Genomic DNA, 24,542 nt, shown 5'->3' on the forward strand with positions numbered 1-24,542 from the left:
TTTACACTTCTCATGTTTCCAAATTCTTCTTTGGTGTGCCTTCATCTTCCATTTCACTTATGCCTTAGCCCTGTCTTATGCTTTAGATTTTTTGGATTTTCCCCCTTGTTCATTTGAGGGTTAACAACAACAAATGCAGCCACCTCAACAAGAGCCATTAGAGTCGGTCCACGAAGAAGGGTGTGATTCTAAATCAAATCAACAAAAGAAAGAACAAGTGCAGGAATCAAGCCCCCTCCATGGCCACAACAAGTACAGTCAGAAGAAAAAAGGGCTCCATGCCAAGCCATGCATTCCTTGTGGTAAATCTCTTAGGCCCCCTCGAAATGTAACTACTCTAAAGCATCAAGATGATGTCTAGCGTGTCCCCTCCCAATGCATCTCCAAAAAAAAAAGGAAAAAAAAGAAAGAGGAAGAGTAAACAAACAAAGACTCACACAAAGGAAAAGGAAAGAAACAATGAGCTTTTCTATGTATATCAGAGTGCCACAAACAATGCACCCAGGGGTCCTCTAGTTAGGCATGTCCAGTGGCCTTAATTAGCCGTCTAACACCCTAGCCCTTCCTGTCCACCTACTTCACACTTAGGGCATATCAAGGGCAGAACTCACCTGGGGAGTTTGTGCTCGCCTACTGTTAGATCTATCTCCCTAAGTGACACCCACAACACCTCCCACATACACAAACTGGATCCTCAAGTATGGGACAACACCACAGGCTCCCCTGAGGTTTCACCCAACTCCCAGTTTCACTAGCACGGAAACCATGCAACACTGCACAGTGAGATAGACACACCCCCAAGTAGTACACTTCCTTTTTCTTTTTCAAGCTCAACAATGGCGATCCACCACCGACATTGAAGACCCCCACTACTAGATCAAATCTAATATCGGTCTCCACAATCTAATCTCAATGTCAATGAGCTCAATTATGCTACATCGTGTTGTCAAAAGCACAAATAATATCTTAAGAAGCCTTCAAGTGTACTTCTCCTCAACATCGACAATTTTTTCCACCCCATTGAACCCTCGCTTCATCCACACATTGCTACAAGAAACTTGACCAGTAGTCTTCTAACTACGTACTATCTAAGTATGTCCGTGCACTCATATAATATCTCCACCACAATCTATACACAATTTGGGTCCTCAACTGCAAGATAATACTCTCAACTTGCTTAGAATTTGAACTTGTCTCCCAAACTCATCAAACTACGTCTTGTGCACGATAAGAAGACTGGTATTATCCCCTAGGGAGAGACCATGTGAGAGGTTTTCAATTGCAGGTATTGAAGACTCCAATGAAAGTACAATCAGCTCCTCATTAACACTCAACTTTGAACTCTTGTCCTTTATCATCATGCAAGCCCACAAAAAAATTGTCACCTGCAAAATCTCCAAAAACCAATCTTTGTGGCAGCCACGCGTGCAATTCCCAATAAAGAACAACCCTACCACCAGTCAACCGGGCCAACAATGTGGCCCCAACCAATGACCTTCACCCATACCACCACCAAACCTCCTCCAAGGCAAACCACAACAGTCCCTTCCACCCACGTCTTCGATGCATGCCAAGCCCGCTACCTATGATAGTGAGTGCTATGGGACTGGCACTCTTCTAAGAGGGGGTAATGTTAACCCTCACATGAATAAGGTGGAAAATCTAAAGCAAAAGACAAGGCCAAGGAAAAAGTGAAATGGAAGATGAAGGCATGCCAAGAAAAATATGGAAACACAAGAAGTGCAGCAAAGTCCTAAATTAATGAGAAAGGTACACAAGAAAAAATGCAAGTCAATACTATTGTAAAAGAGTTCAAGGCGCACCGTGATTTATTTTAAGAGTGCCGAGCTCTCACCCGTGCAAATTGTAAAGGTAGATGGGCAGTAGGAAGGAAGCTAAGAAGTAGGAGAACAATGGGAAAAAGGGCCCCGGTCATGTAAAAAAGGGGATAAGGGGATGATCGCCCAAAAGGGATTTAGGGTTTTGTATATAAAGTTGAAAAGTGAATGAGAAGCTCATTCTTATGAGTGGCCAAAAGTAGCTCTCCTCTTCTTCTTCTTCTTCTTCTTCTTCTTCTTCTTCTTCTTTTTGCTTGCTTGAGCTTGTGCTTGAGAGAGGGAGTGTGAGAGAGTGAGGGAGTGAGTGTGTTAGGGTGAGGGACCATGGTGAAGCTCTCCATCTTCTCCTCTCTTATTCTCTTCTCTTCTCTTCTCTTGCTCGCGGCAATGGAGCTTGGAGCGTGGAGCGTGGAGCTTGAGGATCAAGCTTGCTTGAAGCTTGCACTTAGATCGTGGAGCTACCAGAGTGCTCGGGAGAGGAGGCAACTCGATCGGGCATGGAGGTAATCTCACTACACTCGTAGAGAGGGATAGTGCGTCGGCTATGTGAGAGGTAGCCATTAGTGCTCAGCTTGAAACACTTGAAAGAATAAGTGGTCCATGGGTCTTGGTGGTTGAGCTGCCTCTATAGCCATGTAGTGTGCCATAGCTCCTAATAGAAATGTTATATCAAGATAAGTGGCTATCATAGCATACATCAAGCTATCCACTATGGATGCATACATAAACTTGACCATCTCCACTCTCTCATCGTCTAACTGTGGACAATTGGCCTGACTAACTTTCACATGAGAAGATAAAGAATAACCAATTAGCTTACCATTGTGCATATGGAATCACTCCAATACTTTGTGAATGTATTCCCTTTGGGATAAGTTAAAAACTCCCTTAGAGTGATTGTGCATAATGTGCATACCAAGTATGTGTGAAGTCTATCACATGTCCTTCATCTTAAAGCTCTTGTTGAGCTAAGTTTTTAAGGTATCCAACTTAGCATGAGCACTCCTAGCAATAAGCATATCATCAATATAAAGCACCAACATAATAAGGCTACCATCACAGGTCTTCTTTGTGTATAGACTCAGGGAAATCTTTAGCCTACATTGAGCTTATTTCAAGGAGTATTCAGCTCAATATTCAGGCATGGAAATACAAACACATTTTTTCAATTGTGGCCACTTTCAAGCACTTATGCTTGCTCAACCACTCCCCAGCATTGGACAAAGCCTTTGGTATTGTTTACCACTCCTCCTAGCATTGACCATTAACATTGAGCATTGGTTTTGAGTCATTGAGATTCAGTTATTAACTATGCAAACAAGGCAGCATGCTGTCATAAAACAGGGATGGCCATATCTTCAATGTTTGGAGCTCATATATGCTTGTCAGGATACCCATATACCTATGCTTTGTTGCCAGATACTTGAGGGATCATATATCATTGGTTTGAGATGCTATTGGACTGATTTGAGCACTCTTTTAGCTCAATTTTCTCATAGATATCACTAATGTCATAACAGGGTTGAATGCTATTTATCTGGAAAATGTCATACTCTTGGCTTATGTGATGCTTATGGGATGCTCATTTGATGTTGGACACTTGGGGAATGTTTGGCCAATGTATTGGAAAGCTTTTGCACTAATTTAAGCCCATATTTAGCTCAATCTTACTATCATTCTTACTACTATAATAAGCAGGGCTGAAGGTTACTTTATCAATGAAAGCATATGCCTATTGCTTGATGCTTCTTCCTGGCTACTTGGGATGATACATTGATGTCTATGGTTGATGCCACATGCTTGGCCATGCTCCCAGAATGCTTTTGGGCTTTGATTGAGCTCACTTTTTCTCAGACTTGACTATCATTTTACTGTTGTACATACAGTGGATAGTAAGCCTTTAACAAGGGTAGTCTATGCCTAATGCTCTTTTATGCTATTCGGGCATTCTATCAGATGTATTGGTGCATGACATTGAAGCTCTATGCTTGGTTATGCTATTGAATGCATTTGAGCTTTGATTTGAGCTTAAGACATTTAACATCTCTTCAATTGCTTCATTAGATACTTCAAAAATCTATGATATTTTTAGGGCTTGAGGCTTTTATTGGGTCTTATGCTCCCGATTATGTACTTGATGTATCTTGGATGCTTGGATGTCACTCACATGAGGATTTGAGCTTTGTTTGCTCATCTCGCATCTGAATTTTGTTCCAATGGGAGCCACTTACTTGACACTTGGATGTTACATTGAGCTTTAGATTTTATTTCCAGTGAGCTTAAGTATGTTGTACCTCATTTTTAGCATGTTGTCATTACAAAATGGTGTATTATTTATGAGAGCAATCTCCTCCATTTGATGCTATTTTGGTCATAGTTTGTGGATAGGTCATTATTTGGTCTGTACCTCTTGTTTTTAGCTTGTTTTGGCAGTGGTTTTGGGGCTATTTGCAGGTATTACAGCAACCTATTTGGTCTGTAGTATTGTGCATCTTTTTCCTATAGTATGGGTAGTCATTCAAATGACAGTGCCATCTTCAACATTGAAAAGTTGGATGGCAGCAATTATGGCTATTTGAAGACCCAAATTTGGCAATTTTTGGTGCAGAAATCTCATATTAGGCCACTAAAATGTAAAAGCATTAAGCCTGAAGGCCATGATCAGGATGTATGGGATGACTTAGATGAGCTTTGCAGGTCCACGATTATCCTGTCCCTCAACAAGCATGTTTATTATAATGTTGTCATAGATGGGCAGTCTGCATGGGATATTTGGGAGAAATTTTGTAATCTCTATGATAAGTAGAGCCATGCTTCTCAAATGTATTGGCTAAGGCAACTTATGGACCTTCATATGAAGGAAGGTACCAGTGTTTCTCAGCATGAGTGAGTTTCATGCTATCATTGGCTAGCTGTCATCATAGGGTATTGACTTTTAAGGACAATCTTCCACCTTTGTTCTTGTTGGTCACACTACCTGAGTCTTGGGACACATTTCATATTGCTATATGTGCAAATATGCCCGAGAATGGGCTAAAAATGTTCAATGTAGAGGGTGCACTCTTGACAGAGGAGATAAATAGGAAGAATGTGGATGCTTCTTGTACTTCTCATGCTTTGATTGTTTGAGTTGCCATGATGGTAAGAGTAGGAATGACCGCTATGGTAGAGACTCGCAAAAGTTTCATTCTAAGTCCCGTGGAGGACAGTCTCATAGTAAGTCCTATGGACATAAGTCTGATTTGACATGCCATTATTGTGGGAAAGCAGGACATATCATGCTATAGTGCCATAAAATGTGCAATGACAAGCACAAGGAAAAGGGCAAAGGGAAAGTGCAGGACAAGTCGGATGATCACAACATTGTCCATGTTAAGTCCAATTTTAAGATCGAAGAGATCAATGTGGTGTAGCAACCTAACTCTAATGATGATTAAATACTTGCAGCTTCTTCTTTGGATGAATCACAATTATTTGATGCCTTGCTTGGTTTTACTCAATGTTGGTTGATGGATTCAAGAGCTTCCTTTCATGTGACCCCTCATGGAGAGTGGTTCCACTCCTATCGCAGCAGTATGACTATATCTATTCGGTTGCAATTTGGTTCAAGTAGTATGTTTACTATGCATAATGTTTGATGTGTACTGGCTCTCACAAAGAGTCTTATCTCTGCTAGCACACTGGATGATGAGGGTTACTTTGTTTCCTTTGGGGATTCTTCTTGGAAGATCACCTATGGAAACCTTATTATGGCATGTGGTGCCAAATCTGGCACTTTATATCCCTTGGTTGTATTCGAAAATGTAAACCATGTTTTGTCTATTATTGTAGTTCCACATGTATCTCTATGGCATCATTGCATTGGGCACATGTCTTAAAGGGAATGAAAATGCTTACTCGTTTGTAGTATCTTCCACCCCTTGACTATAATTGTTTTGACTCATATGATCATTGTTTGTATGGCAGGCAAACACATAGTACGCATAAGAATTGTGGCACTTTGCACATGGCTGAGCCTTTGGCTCTTGTTCATTCTAATATCTGTGGACCTGTGTCCTATCAGTCATTAGGAGGTACCAACTACTTTGTCATGTTCATTGATTATTACTCACATAAGGTTTGGGCATATCCCATAAAGCTGAAATCTGATGTTTTGTCTACCTTTCAGCATTGGCTTGCATTGGTTGAGAACTACAAGTATAGGCTGAAATACCTACGATCAAATAATGGGGGTGAGTATGTCTCTAAAGCCTTTGAGTAGTTTTCTAATGAAAGGGGTATTAAGTGTCAATTGACCGCCCCATACACCCCACCCCAAAATGGTATGGCTAAGCACATGAATAGGAAATATAGGAAATGATCCATAGTATACTTAGCTAAGTAGGCTTACCACAGCAATTTTGGGCTGAGGCAATGACTACTGTTGTACACTTGATCAATTGATTTCCTTGCTATTCTATTAACTTTCAGGTTGCAGAGGAGGTGTGGTATGGAGAAAACCTCCCTCATATGATCATTTGTGTGTCTCTAGTTGTGTGAGACTTTCTGCCATGTAACCAAGGACAAGCATACAAAACTAGATCCTAAGTTTGTGAAATGCATCTTTTGTAGTTCTTGTGATGCAAGTGAGACGGGCTATCGCCTATGGGATCCACAAGCTTGGAAAGTCATCTGGAGTCATGATGTAGTTTTCCATGAGGACAAGATGCATAAGCAACCTAAGCGGATAATTGAGATACGTAGGGCTATCTTTTACGAGGAGCCTCCTATTCCCATACAGCCAACTAGACAGCCTATAGTAGCAGTTGATGCTCCAATAGCCTATGACCATGATGTTAGATAGAATGTGCAAGCTCCTTAGTGAGACACTCTGTTAAACCCACATGTCCTCCTAAGTAGTTTGAGCCCTCCGTTGATTATGTGATGGTGACTGATGCAGGTGAGTCTCTCACTTATGATGAGGCCATGTGCCATGGTGATAGTCACTCTTGGGAGATGACCATGGAGCCAAAGTTTAACTCTTTATAGAAAAATCATATGTAAGAGTTGGTTCCTTTGCTTGGCGAAAAGCATGCATTGCCATGCAAGTGGGTGTACAAGTTGAAGAGCATAGGGTGCCTATAAGGCCAGATTAGTTGCTAAGGGTTTTAAACAAGAGCATGGTGTTGACTTCAAGGAAGTCTTTTCTCCTATAGTCAAGATGACTACCCTACATCTAGTACTAGCATTGATTGCTCAGTTAGATCTAGATCTTTATCAAATGGATGTTAAGACAACTTTCTTACATGGGGACTTACATGAGGAGATTTATATGCAATAGCCTAAGGGCTTTGAGGAAAAACGAAGGGAACACCTAGTGTGTAGATTGAGAAAAAGCCTTTATGGCCCTAAGTAGGCACCTAGGGCATGGTATCATAAGTTTAATGCTTTTATGCACTCACAAGGCTGTAAACGCAATGATATGGATTCATGTTTATACACAAAGAAGATTCGTGATGGCAACCTTTTGATTTTGACACTCTATATGTGGATGACATGTTGATTGTTAGGAGAGCTCCTAATGAGTTGGATGCTCTGAAAAGTCAGCTCAAAAAGAGCTTTGAGATGAAAGACCTGGGACAAGCCTCACATATTCTTGGGATGCACATTATGCATGAGCACTCTCAAGGGCTTCCTTCCTTGTTACAAAAGGAGTATATCCAAAAGGTCGTTGAGCAATTTCATATGTAGGATGTTAAGCCTATTGGTTGTCCTTTACCTTCTCATGTGAAGGTGAGCCAGGCCATTGTCTGCAATCTAATGAACAAAAGGCCGAGATGGCCAAGATCCCTTATGCATTTACAGTGGGTAGTTTGATGTATGCCATGATAACCACTCATCTGAAAAAGCTTTTGTAGTGGGAGTTGTGGCACGTTATATGGCTACACTTGGCACAGGCGGCATTGGGATACTATCAAGGATATCAAGAGGTACCTGAAGGGCATAGCAGATATATGTATATGTTATGGTAGCCAAGCTATAGGAGTTATGGGCTACACTGACTCTGATTATGCATGACATGCAGACGATAGAAATTCCACTATTGGCTATGTGGTTATCTTTACCAGGGATACTGTTTCTTGGATGTCTAGGGTACATAAATGCACGGCACTCTCTACAATAGAGGCCAAGTATGGTGAAGCCATTGAGGCTTGCAATGAGGCTCTCTGGTAGGCCGTCAACCTTGGTATGACTGACATGGTTTCTACACTATACTTGGATTCTATGAGTGCTATCCAATGGAGCTCCAAAAGAGACACCAACGAAAAGGGGTTTCTACCGCAAGAAAATCTATCTTGTAACATCAACAAGCTTTTATTTCACTCTTTAGAGAATCACAACAAGGAAAAGAACACCACTATCAAGAAATCTTCACGCAGCATCATAGTAGATATCTCCCATGGATTTGATAGAATCAACCATAATCTTCAACATCTTCATAGAATCCATCAAAACTAATAAGAATACACCACTTTTGAATGGAAATAATCACATATGGTTCATCTTCATTGTCTTCATAGTTCTCTCTCTCAACCTCTCATAGATCATAATAATCCTTCTTAGGTCGTGGATACACCTCCCAAAAGATGTGTCAGATGCAAAGAGGCACCCGAGACATCATAGTGTCCTGTGAGATCCGGCTTCTATCACTGTTCTTTTGTAGCCTTCTATGAATCTTCATCAGCCACTTCTTCACTTCAATTAGCTTCAATAGAGAAAGTGAAATGAATGAGGATAAAAAAGTGTCTTCCATTCATCCTTTTCTAAGACAAGAACACTTCCCAAAACATCCATACATCCAACATAACACTAAACAAAAACAAACAGAACAAACCACAAGACAACAGGACAACAGAAGAACAGAACTACAAAAGCCACAGAATCTTACAGAAGATCAACAAAAACCATAAAACCCACAAAAACCAAACCAAAATCAATTCAATATTTCATAAACCTTTGAGCAAATCCTCAACCATCTCTCAAAACATCCATTCAACCATCTCAACTACCAAAACAGAAACACAACAGAACAAAACAAAATAAAATCAAACCTTATAGAACCAAACAAAGAGAATCATAGAAACCTTTGGAACAACATATCCTCATCAAAACCCAACATAAACCCTTCAAACATACTCAAACCATTCCAAACACTTCAAAACATCTTCAAATTCAAACAATCAATCACCAAAATCAACCATTCAGCAACAAAAACAACAAAAAAATCAGTCGAAAAACCAAATCATCTCCACACTCAACATATCCCCACACTTAGAAAGGAAGCATCCTCACGACCTCAAAAAGAAAATGAGAATAAAAGCTCTAATATCTGCTAAAAAGAATCTTCAATCCATCACAAGTCACCAACTACTATCACTTCCCTAACATATCAGCTTCATCGAACCTGTATCTAAAACACATATGAAAGGAAAACCAATAATACCAAGAACCATTCAAACATTATAAAACTAAAATAACTCAAACTATTAAAGGATATAAAATTTCGGCATCCAAGTCTTCAGCTGCAACCATGTTATAACTAGCATCGTCACTCTTCACAGCTTCATCTTCATTAGCTCCACAAGATCAAAAACAAAAAAACATATCACCCAACACAAAAAATACCAATATACAAATATAGTCTGAATGGCATGGATCCCCAAAAATTGGAGAGCAACAAGAAGTTTCCATTAATAAAAATATGATACAAATATGAAAAGATCCATTGCAAAGTAGGATGAAGGCATCTCTTCTTAAATTGCATACTAAGCTTGAGGTGCTCCAGAGTTTTACTCTCATCAACAAAATGCTAAGGCACATTCTGAGGAACTGTAAACAACACATCCTTTCTAGTAAGATAATGAACCTGATAGGGAAGGCCTGTGCAAAGTAGTACAGTACATCCATTTGAGCAACAGTCACATCCACATTTGGATTGATGGTCAATGGGGGGATACTCTTCCAAGCATTCAAATTTGACTGCTGATGCATGAAAGAAAGATACCAACAAAAATGAGCTGCAAGACGAACAGTGCTATCCTCAAAAGTAACATGTACTCTGGCAAAAAGAAGATAAGAGTTCGAACATGCTGCAGACGTATCTTAGGACCCTAGAATAAGAGGCCAATTAAATACCGATCCTATCTCACAAAATCATGCAACATCCATTGTCTTCGACGAAGTATGTCATTGTCATATCCAGGAGTATCCAGCATTGACTAGGGAGGAAGGTTAATATAATCGGAGGGAGAGAGTAATGAAACAAGAGGAGAACATTGTAAAGGGGGATAAGACAAATCATAGAAAGAGGGTAAATGAAGTGATAAGGTGGAAAGATGGAGAATTCAACAAAAAGATTCGAAAACACAATATTAGTGAGTTTGGGAATCTCCCAATTCCCATTTTTTGAATACTAAAAAGGTGGCACCCGGATAACATGCCCATAAGTTTCTCAAAACTATATGATGAGACCTATCATTGGAAAGCTCTTGAAAAATGGAATCTATTGAGCTATAGAGTGCTCCATTTGGAGTTATAGTGTTCAAGTTACGACAAATCCAAAGATTTGACCACATGTCCCAAACTTATGAGAAATTCCCATATTCCCCAATATGGTGTTCGAAGGGAATCCGCTGAGAAAATAGAAGGAATAGGAGGAGCAGTAGGTGGAGGTTCGGAAGGGGTAGGAGATAATGTGGAATCGGTAATAAAAGGACAAATGGTAAACACAAGGATATGAGGAGATATAGAAGGGGTAAAATATAAAAGCGGAAGGTATCAGGACTAGAGGAAAGAAGGAAAACATAAAAAGGGAAACAATACACCATAAGAGAATAAGAAAGGAGATCACAGGATCCAACGGATAAAAAGAACAACAAAAATTAAGATCCTGGAAAAAGGACTCAGTAAATAATGGATGATCAGCATAACGCTCAACTACTAGGTTTGTAATGGCTAGATATCAGATTTATGTAATACACTCCTAAGACGACGAGGTTCCAAAGCATTAGCCTCCAAAGGTGGGTGTCAAGCATATCCTCTACACCAAGATGTCTGCTCATGATAAGTCTTCAAACTCGTTGCTAGCAGAAGCTCAACTGAATGCACATACATGACAGCTTGCAAGATCACATCTCCCACATAAACATTCAAGTCCTCCTCATCAGGAATTTGCAAATGGCCTGTAAGATACATGAAAGATAAGAACTGGACCTCATGGAAAACCAGCTCATCTGCAAATCTATTAAATACAGCTCTCAGTTAAGTCTGCAGACCACAAATTTGACCATCCATCCTCTGGAGGTTCCAAATTCACATTGCTTAAAGAAATATACAAGGCAAACCTCTGTTGATTATATTTGATCCAAAAGGATAGAGGAGGAGACACCAATTCAGTATAATGGATAAAATCTTGTTGCATGCAATCCATACACTGCTGAAGGCGGTCCACTTTAGCAGAAAGCCCATCACACAGTTTAGCTTTACGTTGCAACTGATCAAGCTCCTCTTTGAAAGACAAAATAGAAGATACAAGAGCTGGAGGAGAAATAGAAAGAACAACCACCTTTTGGTGAAGTTCTTCAATAAGTTTCTTTTGGGACTCAACAGTTTTCTAAGAGTGCTGCAACTGACCCTCACTAGTACCAAGTTTACTAGTCAAAGTGACCATTTCCTCAAGGGCAAAATTTTCCTCAAGCGTTAGAGATGCATTCTCCTCCCCCAATTTAGTGACCTTAGATTCCAGCTCTTGAATGGTTGCCTTCTGTGAATCCATTAAGGCTGTGGCAACAGTTGTTTGTTTATGGATGTCACTGAGTGTAGCCCTTTCTGAAGACAGATCCTCCAATGCCTTAACTAACCGGTTAGGGAGTCCACCTTGTATTGCATGGAAGTGTAAACACTTGTGTACAATGTCTGAAGATAAGAAGTGAGGGAGGTTTCCAGAGTAGATGGGACACTTGAAACCATTTGGGGAAGCATAGGTCTAGATAATATGGTTTGTAAAGATTAAGGGATCTGTGAATCTAGATGCCCTTCCCTTTGAGCTACAAATAAATTGGTATAAGAGAGGAATGAAGGAAGGGCACTGCCAGAAACAGCAGGAGCAGATGCTTGTACAGGGGAATCTAGTATAGGAGGACTGGAAGGACCCTTCATACGAAGGCATTTCTGTCGAAAAAAACAATAGGGGACTCTTCATCTTCTGAATTAGATTGCATGGACGGAGGAAAAGGGACTGAAGGTGAAGGGTACATCGCCAAAGGAGCAAGATTAGGCACTATTACACCACCAAGAGGAGGTGCAAAATTGATCATGCGATGTAAGAAAGTACCATAAGAGACATTACTAAGTTGGCCCTTCTGTACTCGCTGAAAACATTGATCCATTTTGGATAATAGAAAACGTGGCCAATTGAACTTAGCACCCTTTAGAATCTTAACAAAAGCTGTGAACAGTTCCTTGGATAGATACTTAGATGCAGGCTTGCTTGCTGACATAAACTGGTCCTGGAGAAACTGACATAGCTACTTCCATACGGGAGAAGAAATATGGGCAACATATAACCCTAAACTATTAATAAGATGGTTGAGAAGCAAGGGGGTAGAAGCTTCATTCTTCAAGAGCATGACAATATCTTCAACAGTAAGTAATTGGTTTTACCACTGGGCACAAATGAAGTAGAAATGGGCAAGCACAGTGCTTCATTGATATTAGCTGTAGATAAACAGAAGGTGCAGTTATAAACTAGACCAGACTGGTTTTTATAAGAAGCCCAGAAGGAGTAACAAAGCTTCTCATCCACATGCGGTAATGTGAGGGCAACAAATGGTCGGAGACCTACACATCGGATGCAATCTGTCTCTAAAAGGAGGGAATAATCATGGCCTGCGAGGAAAACATGATGTACCACGATCAGAGGGGTAGAAGAAGGTGCCATTCAGACTATATCAAAAACCCACACACACACAAAACCATGAATAAAAAGAGAAATCCTACAAAACCCACAAACAAAACCACACTGAGACTATCGATAAGAGAAAGCTTTATGTCGATATTAACTGACCATCCCAAGAAAACCACATATCCTCCAGAAAATTTGACATGACCTACACACATATGCGACCAAAAGCTTCGTGATATGTATAACAATCAAGCACCCTGATCCCCGTAGGTAAGCACACAACAAAAAAAAAAAGTGTCATACATACTGTAACCCAAACACAGACTCAAAAAGTCATGATTGAACCAAAAACTCTAACCAAAAATAGAAAGAACACCGATCAGACCAAGATCATACTAATAATCCCAAATCCCACGTAACGTTCAGCATTCTACAATGCGATGAAGTGGATGGGTGAAACTAACGACTCATCTTTTTAAGATAATCAATTAAGCACAGTTCATTGTTAATTTAATCCGTTAATGCATGATGAGTCGAAAACATAACTCAGCCCCTCTCAAACTGAACATGACTTAACTTGACTGGGTCTCTACTGATGTAGTTCATTTTTACAATTATATGATGTGTGGCACTTGAGTGCATGCCTGCATGACTTCAGGGGGTTCGTTTTAATTACAATTTAAATGTGTCTGTAACGCGTGGGCGTGTGAACTTGTGAATGGTTTTTTATGTACAAAAATTAAGTGGGTTATAGTGCAAAGGTGCGCGTGCAACAGTAGGGTTCCTTTTACAATTAACGTCCAGTTTGTTTTATTTACAATTTTATGATGTGCATTCTGTTAATTTGGTGTGTGCAACAGTCAGTTGATTTTTATTACAATTAAATGTGTGTTATGGTGCACCGTGAGAGAGGGAAAAAGAGAAAAAAACTAGTGATGTGTGGGTTTGTTTGCAAAGCCTTATACCATGTCCTCAAAGATGGAATGCGCAATCCATGAAAATGCACAAAAAAAACTAACAGAAGGTCGAATAACAATAATTGTCTTGCCGTACAGAAAAACAAAAACCAACTAACACCTTGACCAAACAAAAAAATGATACACATGACCAAAATAAATAAAAAATGGATGCGAAGGAGAAAAAATTGATCAATTAAGGGGGAGTTTGTTTGGTTTTTTTCCTTGTCAATCGGGTGCAATGTGGAGTGTGATAAAAAGATATATGAGCAGCATTTTGGGTTTCCTATGGTTTGGATTCTACTTTGTGTGGTTTTATTTGTTTGGTTTTGTGGTTTTTCTTTTTTCATACCATGATGGTATAGTATGGAGATGTTTTGTTTTGTTTTTATTTGATTTGTTTTTTTCAATTAAAAAACCAAGAAACTGATGTTTCCCAACCAGGAAGACTAAAAACCATTTTATTTCAAATTTGTGGAAATTTTTCGATCATGCTTTGGAATTTTCAAAGGATTTTCCATGATAAGTGCATTTTTAGAGGATTTTCCCATGAAAGAATTATGTCCCAAAAAATATGTTAATATTTTCCATTCCAAAAATTTGACCAAAATGTGAAAGAATATAAATGTGATTTTTTGTTTTTTTTTTTGAAAACTTTTCCGATTTTTATGTACTTTTTTGGAATTTTCATCATTTTATGAATGATTTGGACCAATTTTAATTTTTTAGAAATTATTTAATGGCATTTTTTTAGAATAAAATTTTTCATAATGTAGAACAAGGTTTTTGTAAATTTTTTGAAATTTTTACGATTTTTTTAAAATTTTAAATGTTTTTTATGGATTTAATGATTTTGAATGGATTTTGGAATTAAAAAATGAATACCCGAGTACGTGCGTGTGAACAGTGGCGACCTCGCATGCCAACGAATCAGATCGACGTGCATCCTCATACGTGAACACCTGCAAAGACCACGAACACACCGACCACGCACAAAAAACCACATGTAATCCTGCACGAACCACACGAATACATATGTAATCCCAACCACACAAACACACACGCACTGTTGGCAGGTAGAGGTGGGTGTCATAATGGAGGGGACACCCAAGGGAAAGGGGGCTGATTGGGGTGGGGAGAAAGGGGGGCTAATAGGGGTGGGGGGTAGACGGTTGGGTAGGAGAGTGGGAGGGGTAGCGGGCAGGTAAGAGGGTGGTGATGCAAGGGGTAGGACAGGGGATAGCACGGCGGCGGGACAGCGTTGTGGCAGCGCGAGGTGGGCAGTAGCGGGCACAACAGCGAGCAAGGCAAAGGGGGCACTGTACAGCGGACACCGCAACGACAGCGCAAGTGACGCGCTAGGGCGATGGCGGTAGTAGGGGGCAAAGGGGAGGAGAAGGAGCAAGAGGCAAAAGAAGAAGAGAACAGAGAAGAAGGAGAAGAAGAAGAAGGAGAGAGAGAGAGAGAGAGATGTTGAGATATCGAGCTCCACTCGTGATACGCCAGGGTGACCGTTGTGTATTTATGTCATCGACTTGTCAGTTGCAGATGCGGTTGGTACACCGTCCATGAATAATAGCTACATGATAGCTATCCTTATCTACTCTAGTTCGTGGCTCAGTTAGTATGCCACCTTAGTTAGTTCAGTTTGGTTTGAGACCCATATCTAGGGTTCTTCTATTTCTTTGTACTTGAGTTCTTTTGGCTTACACAACTAAGAAGAGGAAAACTGTTTTCAGCCTCCACCCTTGTGTGTATTCCCCCATTGTGCAAGCAAGAAAGCTACAAGTGAGACTCCTTCCTTCTCTCCCACAATCTTGACATGGTATCAGAGCCTTGTTCGTGGTAAGGAGCTCAAGAAAGCAAGCCAAGCTCGCGGTGTTCTGGTAAGAGGAGCAGTGTTGCTTTCATTTTCTGTTTTGGGAGCAGATCTCTGCAGGTAGCACAGCCGAAAATTGCAAGAGTGCATTGTCTCAGGTTGAGACGCCCTTCGCGGTGAAGCAAGAGGGCGGTATATGCTGCGGGACAGAGCTTTAGCTCTTGGCGACCCTGTTTTTTTTATTTGAGGCCATTTCGGGGCCTGTTTTGAAGGCAGAAGTTTTCTGCACGCACTCAGGAAAAGGCCCTGTTTTATGTTGTGCGACCACTGTTCTACAGGTCGGTGAATAGCTACTGTGAAAATTGCATTGTATGCTTGTGCGCAGAGACATTGGGAGTTACAGAATCATCCTTGTTGCCTGTTGATGCAAAATCGTCACTAGGAAGTGACTGTGTGGTCAAATACCACTTTCGCCAGTTTTGCAGATTTTCCCTTGTGAGGGTGAAGCTGTGGTTTTTGCAGTGACATAATTTTTTGTAGTCTTCTGTAATGGCATCTGATTCTCTTTCACAGATTGTCACTGAAAAGCTTGACAAGAACAACTTCCAAGCATGGAAGTTTAGAATGACGAATTTCCTTATGGGAAAAGGATATTGGGAATTTGTTGCAGGAAATGAAGAAGAACCAGTTCTTCCTGATGTTCCCAATCAACAACAAATGCAGGCATTTAAAGCATGGCATGAGAGAGCCAGGAAAGTTATGTATTAGCTGTCTATCAGCATTTCAGACTCTATGATTGTGCATATTCAGGATGCAAGTACGCCAAAGGAGGCATGGGATACTTTGTCAAAAATGTATAGCACAAATACGCAAGCCAGGAAAATGCAGCTCAAGCAAGAGTTGCACAATGTGCAAAGAGAAAATATGAGCATCAATGACTACCACATGAAGGTGAAGAAGATTGCAGATGCACTTGCTTCCATTGGGTCACCAGTGGAAGATGATGATTTAGTTTCTGTGACCTTGAATGGTCTAGGAAAGGATTATGCACAGTTTCGGACATCCATTTCAGTTCGTGAAAGATTTCCTAATTTTGAGGAGTTGATTGCTCTTCTAATTTCTGAGGAACAGAGAAATGGTGGTGCATCTTCTTCAGGAGGAACTTCAAAAGAAGCTGTCTTCTACTCAAATGCTGGAAGAGGTAGAGGCAGAGGTAGAGGAGGCCGATTTGGAGGTCGTGGCAGAAATCAGAATATGCAGCAAACTCAAGAAAACCAGTCCTATGGAGGAGGGCGTGGTAACTCTAGAGGCAGGGGGAGCCAAAGAGGTCATGGTGGATGGCAAAGAGGCCAAAATGCAAACAGTAATATTGAATGCTACTACTGTGGTAAAATGGGTCATATGGCTAAAGACTGCTATAAAAAGCAGAATGACATCATGAATGGAAAACTGCAACAAGGGAACTATGCATCTTCTAGTAGACAGGGTGATGACAGAAATGAGCATTTGTTTATGGTGCAGCACATGAACAATTCTGTGACAAGTGCTGAAGAAAGCAATGATGTATGGTATGTTGACTCAGATGCATCAAACCACATGACAGGTCATGCAGAATGGATGGAGAATGCAAGGAAAATGGAAAAACTAGGATTTGTGGAGACTGGTGATGATACTGCACATCCTATTGTGCAGATTGGAAAAATTCCTTTGTCTATGCAGGATGGGAAAAAGAAATACCTGTCCGATGTATTTCATGTCCCGAATATCACCAAGAATCTGGTTTCAGTTGGTCAAATGGTTGAACAGGGCTTGCAGGTCAGATTTAATCCTCATGGATGCTTTGTTGAGGATATGAAAAATAAAGGTCGCTTGATAGCAAAAGGAAAGAAGAAGGGCAGAATGTTTACATTGGATGCAGACATGTCTGAATTGAGTACAGCAATGTTTGCACATGGGACCGGTGTAGTTGCAGATATTGATATCTGGCATAAACGCATTGGTCATGTTAATGTACAGCGACTTAAATCAATGCAGGCACAAAATATTGTTGCAGGATTGCCCAAATTCAAGGTTGGAGAAATGCATAAGGTATGTGAAGCCTGTCAGTTTGGAAAACAGGCAAGGAAACCATTTCCTAGACATGTTCAAGAGAGTGAGAAGCCATTGGAATTAATCCACTCTGATGTGTGGACTACTAAAGCTGCATCTCTTGGAGGCTGTCATTATTTTGTCACTTTTATTCATGACTATAGCAGAAAAGTTTGGGTGTGTTTTATGAAAAAGAAAAGTGAAGTTTTTGGGCATTTCAAAACCCTTAAAGCTATGGCTGAAAAAGAAACAGGTCTGCAAATAAAATGCCTAAGGTCAGATGGAGGGGGAGAGTACCTCTCAAATGAGTTTACAAAGTTCTTGCAGGAGCATGGCATAAAGCAGCAATATTCATGCAGCTATACCCCACAACAAAATGGAATTGCAGAAAGGAAAAACATGCATATTGGAGAGGTATCTCGTGCCATGCTCAATGAAAAAGACTTGCTAGATTTTTATTGGGCTGAAGCAGTTGCTACAGCAGTCTACATAATGAACAGGACTCCCACTGCAGCAATACATGGAATGACTCCAGAGGAGAGGTATACTGGTAGGAAACCAGATATTTCTCATTTGAAAATTTTTGGTTGCATTGCCTATGTACATGTGCCAGATGAGTTGAGATCCAAGTTGGATCCAAAAGCTGAGAAGTGCATCTTTATTGGTTACTCTCTGCAGCAAAAAGGGTATAGATGCTATAACCCTTCTACTCGGAAGTTTACAGTGAGCAGAGATGTTGTTTTTGATGAGATGAGTAGCTGGTATAAACTAGTAAATGTGATTGATGATGTAGATGCACAAAATGGTAATGCTGCACAGAATTCACAGCAGCAGTCACAAAATATTAGTGGACCTGGAGCGTCTCCTAGCAGTGGTTCACATTCTTCACCATGGACAGGCAGATTGAGATCAGGAGAATCTTCTCAAGGCAGTGCAAATAGTGGTATGCAAGTATCACGAAAAGGAAAAGAGAAGGTAGATCAGCCCATGTTTGATGTGAATGCAGGTCACTCTTATGTAGATGGTGAATCCAGTGGCTCAGAACAGAGCATTGATGATGAGTTGGGTATTCCTTCTATTGTTACACCTGGAGTAAGGAAGACCAGGGATGTTTTGAGAGCACCTGGGAGTGAACCTACTTTGCGCAGGTCTACGAGAGCTAGGTATCCTGTGGATAGGCTGAAATATGATGGATTTACAGCCATTCACTATGCATATATGGTTAAAGTGATACAGGAACCAGAACCCACTTCTTTTGAGGAAGCCATGGGAAAAGAAAAATGGGAGAAAGCCATGGATGAAGAAATGGATGCCTTGGAAGCAAATGCTACATGGGAGTTGGTACCTTTGCCTAAAGGTAAAAATGCAATTGGTTGTAAGTGGGTTTATAAGGTGAAGCACAATGCAGATGGTTCTGTGAATAGATACAAGGCAAGATTAGTAGTCAAGGGGTATGCACAAACATATGGCATTGACTATGAAGAAACATTCAGTCCGGTTGCAAGGATGGCAACAGTAAGAGCAGTCATTGCTATGGCTGCATCAAAGGGATGGTCTTTACATCAGATGGATGTAAAGAATGCCTTCTTGCATGGTGATTTGCAAGAAGAGGTCTATATGGAGCAGCCACCAGGTTATGTGCATGCTGTTCATCCTGAGTTTGTTTGTAGGTTGAAGAAAGCCTTGTATGGCTTGAAACAAGCACCTAGAGCATGGTCTGACAAGATAGGATAGTATCTTGTCACTATTGGCTTTCAGATTTCCAAGGCAGATTTCTCACTTTATGTGAGAAAAACAGAGAAAGGTATTATGCTACTTGTCATTTATGTTGATGATTTGATTATGACAGGTGACAGTGATGAAGATATCCTTCATGTGAAAATGCTATTGAAGTAGAAGTTTGAGATGAAGGATTTGGGAGAGCTGCGTTATTTCTTGGGCATTGAGGTGATTAGATCACCAAGTGGGATACAACTCTTGCAGAGGCAGTATGGATTAGACATGCTGTCCAAATATGGGATGACAGGCTGTAAGCCTATTTCAGTTCCTTTGGAGCAAAATGTGAAGCTGAGCACAGATGCAGGTGAGCTTCTAGAAGACCCTACTATGTACAGACGCATAGTAGGAAGTTTGATTTATATGACTATTACCAGGCCAGATTTGAGCTATGTTGTTGGATTGGTAAGTCAGTTTATGCAGGCTCCAAGGAAACCACATTTGGATGCGGCTAGACGCATACTCAGGTATGTGAAGTCCACATTGCAGTATGGACTATTTTATGAGACTAGGGTTCAGATACAGTTGCATGGATACACTGATGCTGATTGGGCTGGTAGCATTTCTGATAGACGATCTACCAGTGGATATGTGTTCTCTTTTGGGAGTGCTGCAGTCACTTGGAGCAGCAAGAAACAGCCTACAGTTGCCTTGTCGAGCACAGAGGCTGAGTACAGGGGTGCAGCAATGGCTGCATGTGAGGTAGCTTGGTTGCATAAGCTACTTTATGATATGCATCAGTCTACAGATGGGCCAGTTGTCATTTATTGTGACAACATGAGTAGTATACACTTGGCAAATAACCCAGTCTATCATGCTAGAACAAAGCACATTGAGGTGCACTATCACTATGTGCGAGAGAGGGTTTTACTAGGTCTTATTGATCTAGTTTATGTCAGCACAGAGGATCAGGTAGCTGACATATTCACGAAGGCATTGGGCGCAGAGAAGCTGCACAAGTTCAGAGACCTGCTTGGTGTGCAGGAATTGGGATTGAGCTCGAGGGGGAGTGTTGAGATATCGAGCTCCACTCGTGATACGCCAGGGTGACCGTTGTGTATTTATGTCACCGACTTGTCAGTTGCAGATGCGGTTGGTACACCGTCCATGAATAATAGCTACATGATAGCTATCCTTATCTACTCTAGTTCGTGGCTCAGTTAGTATGCCACCTTAGTTAGTTCAGTTTGGTTTGAGACCCATATCTAGGGTTCTTCTATTTCTTTGTACTTGAGTTCTTTTGGCTTACACAACTAAGAAGAGGAAAACTGTTTTCAGCCTCCACCCTTGTGTGTATTCCCCCATTGTGCAAGCAAGAAAGCTACAAGTGAGACTCCTTCCTTCTCTCCCACAATCTTGACAAGAGAGAGAGAGAGAGAGAGAGGGGGGGTGGGGAGAGAAGGTAGTTGGGGGTGGGGGGGAGGGGGTCGCACGAACCGGGAGGGAAGGGGGTGGTTTTCTTTTTATGAGAGAGAGAGAGAGAGAGAGAGAGAGAGAGAGAGAGAAGAATGGGGGGTGGGGAGAGAAGGTAGTTGGGGGTTGGGGATCGCACGAACCGAGAGGGAAGGGGATGGTTTTCTTTTTATTATGTATTTATTTTTAAAAAAAAATTAAAGGGTTAGTTTATTTATTTTTGTTTTAAAATGAAGAAAATCAAGTGAAAAAGAAAAGAAAACCATTAAAAGGGTGGTGCGCCCCCATCCCGCACACGTGCGAGGGGCAAGGATGAAAAAATTTGCAGCGGCGAGAGCAAACAAGGCCAGGACAGTAGCGGGAGAGGCGTGGATGCAACAAGGGCATCTCGAGGTGCGTGAAATCAAAAATGCGCATGTTCACATCTAAGGCAAGGCACGCAGGAACACAGCAAAACAAAGAAAAGTTAATAACACACAAACCGTGCATCAGAACGAAATTTTAGAAACATAAAAAATGTGCCAAAAAATGAAGGGAAGATGACAAAAAAGTGGGACATTGTGTCCGGGGCAAAATGTGAAAAACAATTTCGAAAATACATACATGGATTAATATTAGAAAATATGCTCGCCGAAACACAGGGCAAAAAGAAGGAAAAATGGGGAAAAATAACGTGCCCGACAAATCTATCATGTCAAAACACGGTTCCAACCAAGATAGGATGCATTCACATGGAAAAACTCCAAAAAAGGACTCGAAAATGGACTCAAAAATTAATACGTGAATAACCAAGTACCGAAATGAAGGGCAATAAAAAGGGAAAATGTCCAAGCAAAGGGATGCACAGGGTTGTCACATCAAAACTCATTTTCGGGGAATGAGAAGGGGTTCATATGCAAATAACACAAAACGATCCTCGAAAATGCATTGAAAAATTAATAACTAAAAATCTAGTGGGAGAAATAGGGTGGAAAAAATAAAATGTGGGGAAAGGTTGGCTAGACACGGCTGTTAAATTGAACCAAAACTCCGGTGAAAATAGGGCATGTTCACATGGAAAAATGTAAAAAATACGCACAAAAATGTCCCGAAAACCCGCAAAAATTAATAGCCAATGAACCGTACATTGGAATGACAAGTAGTAAAAAGGAAGAATGTCAAGGGAAAGGTGTAGGGTTAGACTGGCACATTAGATTTTTGTTCCAAAGCAAAAAGGATGCATTCACATGGAAACACGTCCAATTGACAGAAAATGAATCAAAAATTAAGAACTCAAGAACTGCCTAGTGGAACAGGGGTTGGTAAAAAGGAAAAATGGTCAATTCAAAGGGACGAATAGGGCGGAAAGGTCGGATTTGGGTTCTAGTGAACGTAGGATGCGCTCACATGAAAAAACTTCAAAACAAAGGATAAAGGGAAATAGAGAAGGAACGGCCCCAAGGGTGGGTTGAAAGTGGACGGATGGGTTGGGAAGAGACCCCATCAAGGTAAAATCGGGTCATGGCATATATGCATGATCAAATTGAGGCATACACAAGGGGTATACATCATAGACACGCAGGGACGCATCCCCACACTTAAAACTTGAACGAATAGGGTTAGATGCATCAACACAGCCTAGGACTTGTCAACCCACTGGACTCTGACATCCCCACACTTAACACATAACATACACTTGCAATCATGAGGATAGGGTTAGAAAAACTTGGCTCGTTTTGCGTATAGTCAAATGAACCATCACTACTATAGAAGGGTTGGAGTCGGCTGTAGGAGAGGTACCACGGCTCATGCCAGCGTTTAGCCAGCATGGTAGGGACTATGCAGCAGCACCCAAGGATGTAGCTAGTTGATAAAGCCCGCACTCATAGGGGAAGAGATAATAGTCACTCACCCCAAAACTTACATCACTTGAGGTAATATTGATGGAAACCCAGATCTCACACCCGGTTTAGGAATCGACAAGGGGATGGTGCAGATGGAGTATGCTAGGGTGCACAGTTGATGGTGCATTAGTGTGTCCAATCCCGTCTGGCAGCATAGGTGCAAGCAGGAAGGCTAGGGAGCCTTATGGTGCAGTGTATAGAACAGAGTGATGTGTCCTATGATGATGGCAGAGACCCATCCCGTGGGTGCATAGGGAAAGGAAAACATACCTTGCGCCAAGTGTCATAATGTCCCTCAGTCTCACCTCTCGATGATTGTTGTGAGGACACAACAGTCACACTCAACCCCCCCTCTGTCTCGCTCTCTGTCGATAGATACAAGAGGGCAACCCATTCCTAAAACCCATTGATGTTAGCCTCACAATCACTTTGCAGAGGTCGTATGCCTTGCGCGCATTTGATGGTGCAACTATGCATCCAGCCCTGTGTTGGCATATGGTGCGAGAAGAAAGGCCAGGGAGCCTTATAGTGCAGTGCAAAGGAACATATCGTGCTTTGTGTATTGAGAGGCACAACCCATGCGTGCAACACTCCATTTCAAATAGCTCACCTCTCATTTGAATTGAAGGGAAAGAATTGGTCACTCACCCACCCTCTGTCTCACGCTCTATTGAGAAATGGAGAGGGCAGCCCATACTCACAGCCCATCCTATTAGGATAAAAGCTCACATCACTCAATTGTTTGTTGATGAAGATCGCTTCGTCTATTACCAGCATCAGATAATTGATGACAAGGCGTACCCAAGGAGGTAGTGCATGTATCTGGTACTATAGATTTTCGGGAGATCGTGTCGTCTATGTTAGGGAATCACATGTTCTACGGGGAGTACAGAGATAACACACCAAGGGAGGTGGCTTTGGAATTTCTTTTGGAAAAGTGTTTGCTGATGATTTGGCTATCCTGGACTATGAGGTGTTACCACCTTTTTCACAGCCAACTTCCTGTCCATGGGTGTTTTCACCTTTTCTCAAAACGAGGCCTGCTATGACAGGAAATTGCTTCATTTTCTCCCATAACAGTTTTTTTAAATTGTTTTTTTTTCTTTTCTTTTACCCTACTTTCGAGGGTGTTTCCAGCTTTTCTCGAAGAATAGGTCGGCATGATAGGGACCAAAGTCCTTTTCTCCCATGATCGTTATATATATATATATATATATATATATATATATATATATATATATATATATATATATATATACACACACACACACACACACACACACACACACACACGGAAGAAAGAGAATGGTAGAAACACCATGTGTCAGAATGATCCTCACCACCGCTACTGGATCAGACGAGAGGAGAACAGAGTAGGGATGGGAGGTGTCTGGGAGGGGCTAGCAGAAGGATGATGCCTCGTAAAGAAGAGCACAATGGCTATCAATAGGACAAGGAGAAAGACATTGCGACATCAAAAAGGAAAAGGGTGGGTCAACTGTGATTGTCAAGATCCCCAGGGAGGGAAGTACTTCTTCAGGCGATAGCCATTGATCAGGAAGGAATAATCAAAGGCATCCACTATCTGGACTTGGACTAAGCCATTCAGATTGACGACAAGTACCTTATAAGGACCCATCCATTGTCGTTGAAGCTTGCCTAGAAACTTCCCAAATCTTGAGTCATAGGCCAAGACGAGATTATCTTCTTTGAACTCCTTCTGCTTGATGAAGTTGTCATGATAGACCTTTCTGCGAGCTTGTGTGGCTTCCGTCCACTATAGGGCCATGCTACAGATCTCATCAAGACACTCCAAGTGCAACAAAT

The sequence above is a fragment of the Lygodium microphyllum genome, chromosome 11 (genome assembly GCF_053477565.2).
Source record: "Lygodium microphyllum isolate KBCC chromosome 11, Lygodium_microphyllum_v1.1.10, whole genome shotgun sequence".
NCBI lineage: Eukaryota > Viridiplantae > Streptophyta > Polypodiopsida > Schizaeales > Lygodiaceae > Lygodium > Lygodium microphyllum.